This window comes from Pteropus alecto, unplaced genomic scaffold (genome assembly GCF_000325575.1).
Source record: "Pteropus alecto unplaced genomic scaffold, ASM32557v1 scaffold17, whole genome shotgun sequence".
Classification (NCBI taxonomy): domain Eukaryota; kingdom Metazoa; phylum Chordata; class Mammalia; order Chiroptera; family Pteropodidae; genus Pteropus; species Pteropus alecto.
This window is the reverse complement of record NW_006440645.1, coordinates 4,223,425-4,230,056: the sequence shown is the minus strand read 5'-3', so window position 1 is coordinate 4,230,056 and position 6,632 is coordinate 4,223,425.

The following is a 6,632-nucleotide window of genomic DNA, read 5'->3' as shown; positions in this document are numbered from 1 at the left end:
TACAAATTACTAAAACCCATGCAAGAAGAAATAGGAAACTGAATAGTCCTCTAACTACTAAAGAAGTTGAATTCATAATTATAAACCTTTCTATAAATAAAATTTTAGGCCCAATTTCTTCACTGAAGAATTCTATTAAACATTTAATAGAATCTCTTTCAGAAAAGTGAGGGGCAAGGAACACTTCCAAACTCTGTTTACAGAGGCCAGCATTACTCTGATACTAAAATCAGACAGATATCACAAGAAAAATTATAGGTCAATATCCCTCATGAACGTAGATACAAAACACTGAACAAAATATTAACAAATCAAACCCACAATATATAAAAATGATAATACATCATGACCAAGTGAAGTTTATCCTATGAATGAAAAGTTGGTTGAACAGTCAGAAAATTAATGTAAGTCGCCATATTAATAGACTAAAGGAATAAATCATATGATCTCAACAGAGACAGGAAAACATCTGACAAAATTCAACACCCATTCATGATAAAAACTTTCAGATAACTAAAAATAGATTTGAACATCCTCATGTTGATAAAAGACATCTATGAGAAATTACATCCACTATCTCGCTAATGGTAAAAGACTGACTACCTTCTCCCTGAGATCTGAAACAAGGCAAGGATGTCCACTTTTACCACTTCTATTTGATTTTCTAACAGGCTTCTAAAGTCTTGTTTCCTAGATTTCATTTGTCACCCAGCTATCTTAAACATTTTTGTCATATCATAACTCCTGTACAACCACACTTCGGAAATGGCTCATAGAGCAGAGAGAAACAAACAGTAGGTTTCTGTCAGGAGCAGAAATCTTGAGGAGATGGATTCTCTGAAGATGCAGGTGTGTGTAAAATCAATAGTCATTTAAATAATTGATAGTTTGACCGGGCCCAGTCCCCCAGAAAACAGCCTGAGGCAAAGTTTGCGTGTGAAGGCTGTTTTGGGAAACACAGTCTTGGGGCAGCAAGAGTGAGGAGGAGCGTGTGGCAGGGAAGCAGAGAAGGCAAGTACAAGTTGCTGTATCGGCAAACTGGTCAGCTTCACAAGGAAGCAAAGCCGACGGCTCAGTCGTCTTGGGTATTTCTCAAACAGGCTCTTTGGAACCATAGTGCTTTGAAACAACCCCTCAAGAAAGGGAATTATCAGCCAACTCTTCTTCATCTCCCATGCCTCAGTGGTCCAAGTTTGCCACATGGCACATGACGCTTCTGCCCTTTGTCGTACAGTCTTGCTTGTCCAGGTAGTCACTGGGGAAGCCTTACGGCAAGTGCTTCATTTGAGACCAGGCGTTGGGAGGGGCCAGAGCCTCTGCAGGTCTGGTCAGACCCCATCTATGTTCCCAGTGTGCACAGCAGAGACCGCGCTGGGGCCCAGCAATCACCCTGAGCAGGCGGCGACAGCAGGTGGCGTCAGGCAACAGGGTGACTGGAATAATGTCCAGGGCGCTCCGCTGACCAGGCAGGGAGAACCTGGAGGGCAGGTGGGCCCGAGCTAGTCTGGAGAGGTGCACAAGCCAGGCCTGAGGAGTCTCCGAAAGCCTAATTGCTGTGGGTGATCTGGTAGTTGAAAATACCCATTGAAAGGCAGCCCATGTTTTCCGAACTCCTTTGGGATAAATTTTCTCCCAAATGTGTCACATGCTGCTGTTTATTGGCAATATACAAAAATGTTGCTCCCTGAGTATTCTCGAATGTTGCGTGGGATAGAATTTAATTGAACCTCAAATCATTGTCTGTGGCAGAAGGCTGAAGCCGTTTTCTAGTGAGATGCACAGCCAGGCAATGGACCTGGGCGTTAAAGACTCCCAGGACTCCCCTGAAATGGGGGCTCCCCTGGCATGCGGGTGCTCCCCTGAGATGGGGGCCACTCCTGGCATTCTCAGTGTGGTCCATTCATTCCCTTCCTCTCTCTCCTACTCAAGGGAATGTCTATGGAGAGAGTCACCTATGGGTAACCATTTGAAAAATGTTAAAATATCATGCAGAATGATTATTAGTGCTGTTAGAGAGTGAAGTACGGTGCTTAAGCATTTAAGCTCTGGATGTCTCAAACAACCGAGCAGCTGCCACTGCTCAAGGTAACCGTCTACCTACGTTACCTTGGGCAAATATCCTCACCTCTCCGGCTTCATTTGTCTCATTCATAAAGTACAAATAATGATATCCACTAAATTTGGTTGTATGACAATTAACTGAATTCACGTCTTGCACCGTGACTGAGAACTGCTGAGCTAGAACACTGCCTAGCATTTACCAAACATTCAATAAATGTTAGCCAGTAGCCATAACTAATTACTTGTGATTATTTGAAAACTATTATTAATGAAAAATGACTCTATTTACCAATGTGCCTCGGTAGTCATTTTAATCTGATGAATATAAATTCATCACTGCTTTAGAAGAAAGGTAGAAATTGTTTCATATTGGCTACAATTTTTTTCTTTGAAAAAAACTGAAAAACTACGTCACGTAGATAGTTCAATTCCCAACCTCGGAGAGGTATATTCTATTTCTGTTAGCTCTTTATCATAATTCTTACCAAGAGCTGCTGGATACTGGGTTCTTTACTGAAAAGGTTATTCTGGAGTTTTCAGCTGAGTTTGCTCCCAATCAGCACAGTAAGCGCCACGGGGCGAGGTCAGACAGTGTGGGTGCGAACGACGGGCTCAGTTCCAAGTGGGTGTGAGTCTTCTTCATGGACTGACTTCTCCCGGGCACGAGCTCTCAGCCGCACCACACACAAGGTGTTCAGGAACAGCCCCGCTTCGGGAACCCAATCACACTCCCGCCTTTTCTGTCAGCAGCAGCTTCGCTCTGGGCCTCCGGCGCACAACCCTGGTCTGGCCTGCTTCGCCGCCTTTCACTTCCACGGCCATCATACCAAAGTCACCTGTTTACGTGCCCGCCCGGCTCCCACAGCAGACGGACAGCTACTGAGGGCAGCACCGTCCACACCGCTACCCCTGCGCCCAGCACGGCGCCCAGAGCGGCAGTCCTCAGTGTTCATTCATTGTCTAAGTCAATCGTGACCACCCTCTGCTCTTTAACCTCTTCTCACAGGCTGCTCACACCTCCCCATCCAAGAACCACCTGCCACTAAGAGCCCCAGAGAGCCAGCGGCCCCTGGGGCAGAACGTAAGGCTATTCTGCTACAGGAATGTCACTGCTGTGAAGTCTTAGGTTTTGCCATACTTGTTTGATATAAAATAATGTCTTCAATTACCTACAAGCTAAATTATCTGTGCCCCCAAATCTTCCAGTAGAGTGAGTGCTCAGTGAACACTTTGGTGTGAGTGCGAGGGGTGGACACCCCTATTTGAGAAGCACACCTCTATTTTGTCCGTGGCGCATCTATCAAGTGAAAAGTTTCTCTTACATTCTAATCGCGTGTGACTCCCAGTCTGGCTCCTATGTGTCTGCTGCCTCATTTCCTCCTGCCTCGGGGGACAGAGTACTCCAACCGACTTGTCTGCTCACTGTCCCTTAGGTCATGTTATACTCATTTTTATTTCCGGACCTTCGAATTCATTCTCTAAAGCGCCACATTTTCTTTATTCTGTTTTTTTTCTTCATATAAAAGTTCTTAGTTTATTAATCCTCTCATGAAAACTCCACTCAATCACCACAGATAAAGTCACTGACGAATTTTTACTCCTTTTCGCCAGCACCAACGTCGGCCTCTGCCGTCCCTCTAACTTTCTTCGTTCTGTTCTTCCACTCCTTTCACTGTTTTCTTGAGGTCTTTTCCTCACACCGGCCACGTCTCCCATGTCTATGAGTTCATCTTGCTTTGCATAATCCCAGGAACCATAATTCATGCTGCCTCCGAAATGGGTTCTGAATTCAGTACGAAGATGGCATCTGGTGTGGCCTCGTACATTCTGGATAGTTTTTCCCGAATTTCTGTCTTAGTTACTGTTGCCTTCCCACCCAGGGTGAAGGATGTCAATGACCATTCGTTTCCACTGAAGCAGTCTGTTGGTCATGAACTTCCTTTTGTTCATGGTGGCAGCCGAGCCTCAAGCAGCCAGGGAAAAAAAGAGCTATTGTTCTTCTTAATCCTTCGAGAACCAACTTACACCTCCTCTAGGAAAACTTCTACCTGGCTCAGCATATTTACCTTCTCCGAAATCCTCTGTTACAACAATTTATTACAATTTCTCATTGTTTCAAGTGTTTCTTTTATCTTTTCAGCTACTTTTAAGGCATGGATTTCCCTCTGTATCCCCCACATGGTGAGAGTGGATAGTAGACAAATCAAAGAGTGCCAGTATTCTTCTCACCTTCTGTGGCCGCCTGGCCTAACCTTGCACAGTAATACGCTCATTTACCAAATGTGCATTTTTTCCCCCAGTTTTGCTGAAGTTATAATTGACAAATAAAAATCACGTATATGTAAGGTGAACAACATGATATTTTAAAATATGGATGAATTGTGAAACGATTACCACATCAAGCTAATTAACATACCCATCCTTTCACATAGTTATAATTATTTACCAACATGACTTGAGTGTTTATTTTGTACAAGTCACTATGTGTAAGAATTTTCACACTAATATATTTAAAGATGTTACTGGTCTTGCCTGAACATTCGTCATGACAAAAAGCTTAGCTCCTTACAAAGTTTATCTTCATTTTCGGACAACTGTGCAAGATTTTCTTTGTAATGGTCTGAAATACGTTTTTCTGATCTTAGTTCTCTTTCTAGAACAATTTAGAACAAATCGAATATTTCCTCAATATAACAACACTTTGACGTTCACCTCATTCCACTCTTTGAACAGTTCTATCCCTAGCTGACATTAAACTCCTCATCTATGTTCCCCCTTCTCCATGTACACTCTTCTACAACTTCATGGCTTCCAGATCCTTCCTGGTCTCAACTGTCTCATTCTGAACACAACTTGGGTTTGCCACAGTGCTTTGGAAACTGACCATGGAAGCTATCACTGGAATAGCGCCAAAGAATCTGTTGATTAATCAGGGTACTTGAACATTTTAGTCTAGAGACCAGTGTCTCAAATGCATGTGGGCATGTTTTAGCTATCTCTGACCCAGTCATGGCTGTCTTCTCAAAATCGAGCTTGTTGACAACAATCAGATTCAAACTATTCTCTTATTATCAAAGGATGGCTAGCAAAAATGCATTGCCCTTCCTCTTTGGAACACACGTAAATTGACATGTAGTGGAACCCACGGGTGCTCCTGGCAAGGTGCCAGGTGCTAGGTATATGGCAGTGGACAAACAGAGGAGGCCCCTGCTATTGAGAACTTCCAATTTTTCTAGAAAGAACAACTAATTATAAAAAAGGAAACAATGAACAAATTAATATAATTGCTATAAAAGAAAGAAAAAGGACAAAGAAATGGAGTAAAAATGATGGGTCCGCTCAGATCAGGAGTGAGAGAAAGTTTCTCAGCGGCACTGACATCAAGCTAAGACCTAAAAAGCGGAAGGAGACTGCCATGCCCAGTGAGAAGAAGAAGCCGACTGTGCAGCGGCGTCAGGGAGGGCGACCTTGGTTCGGTTTTAAAACCGATGGGAGGCCAGAGGACAGGAGCCAGAGGACAGGACAAGACTGGAAGGTAGGCAAAGGCCAGGTCACATGGGGTCTGCGAAGTCACGGGAGTTCTGAGCAGGACAGAACTAAGAAGTGGCTTTTAATTTAAAAATAGTCTGGTTGCTAGAAACCAAGCTGGGAGGCAACAGTAGTGATCCAGGCAAGAGTTGACAGTGAGTGGCTTGGACCCGGGTGGCTGTAGTGAGGCTGAAGATAAATTGATAAATCTGAGATATATTATGGAGGTGCTAACAACGGTTTGCTCATATATCATCTATCAAAAAAATGCATGTATTAATGGATTCTCACAAACCAAAAAGAGGTATTTTTTTTCATGCAGAAAAACTTGTCGTTGTTGTCTTAAAAAAAATAACAAAATAACATGTAGCAGAGCTTGTTCCTATTCCAGACGTGAAACATTGAGCACTAGCTATTCTGAAAACATGAATGAAAAGAAGGATAATCCAAAACAGCCACGGAGGCTGCACGCCTCTGCTCCTCGGTGTGGAATGCAGGTCCCAGGCTCATCTGGGTTCACACCATTAAACACTGGTTGTGGTTCAGCTTTAGATCTGTGAGTCGCTATTCTAGGAAGACAGATTTCTGCTCGTTGTGTGAAAGAACTTTCCCACAATTGCCTTCCGAGGAGGTGAACGTCAAGACAGGTTATGTCAGACTCTCCACCTTCCTCACTCTTCGCCAGTTAGCCATCGACTGGCCTCTGGCTACTGAGAGAATGACTTGCTTTGCTTTTAGGAACTTGAGAAATAAAAGCTGCATTTACTGGTTCTCAAGAAGGAAATTAGCACAATATCCCAGAAGCATAAAATGTGCTTGCATGATAAAGGTCCAGAGAAGAATGTTTTGACATTTTAGTCCCATTGCTGACAAAGGTTAACTGTTGTCTTGGACGAGATTCTCGATTATTCTGTGACTTGGTTTACCTAAATGTTAAACAGTTATAAAAACCAATGGTTCTCTCCCTGTTGTTTAGTAGCACATTAAAATCTGAAAAATCCCCAAAACTGAAAAAGAAGAGTGAGAGAAAGTACCTAATAGTC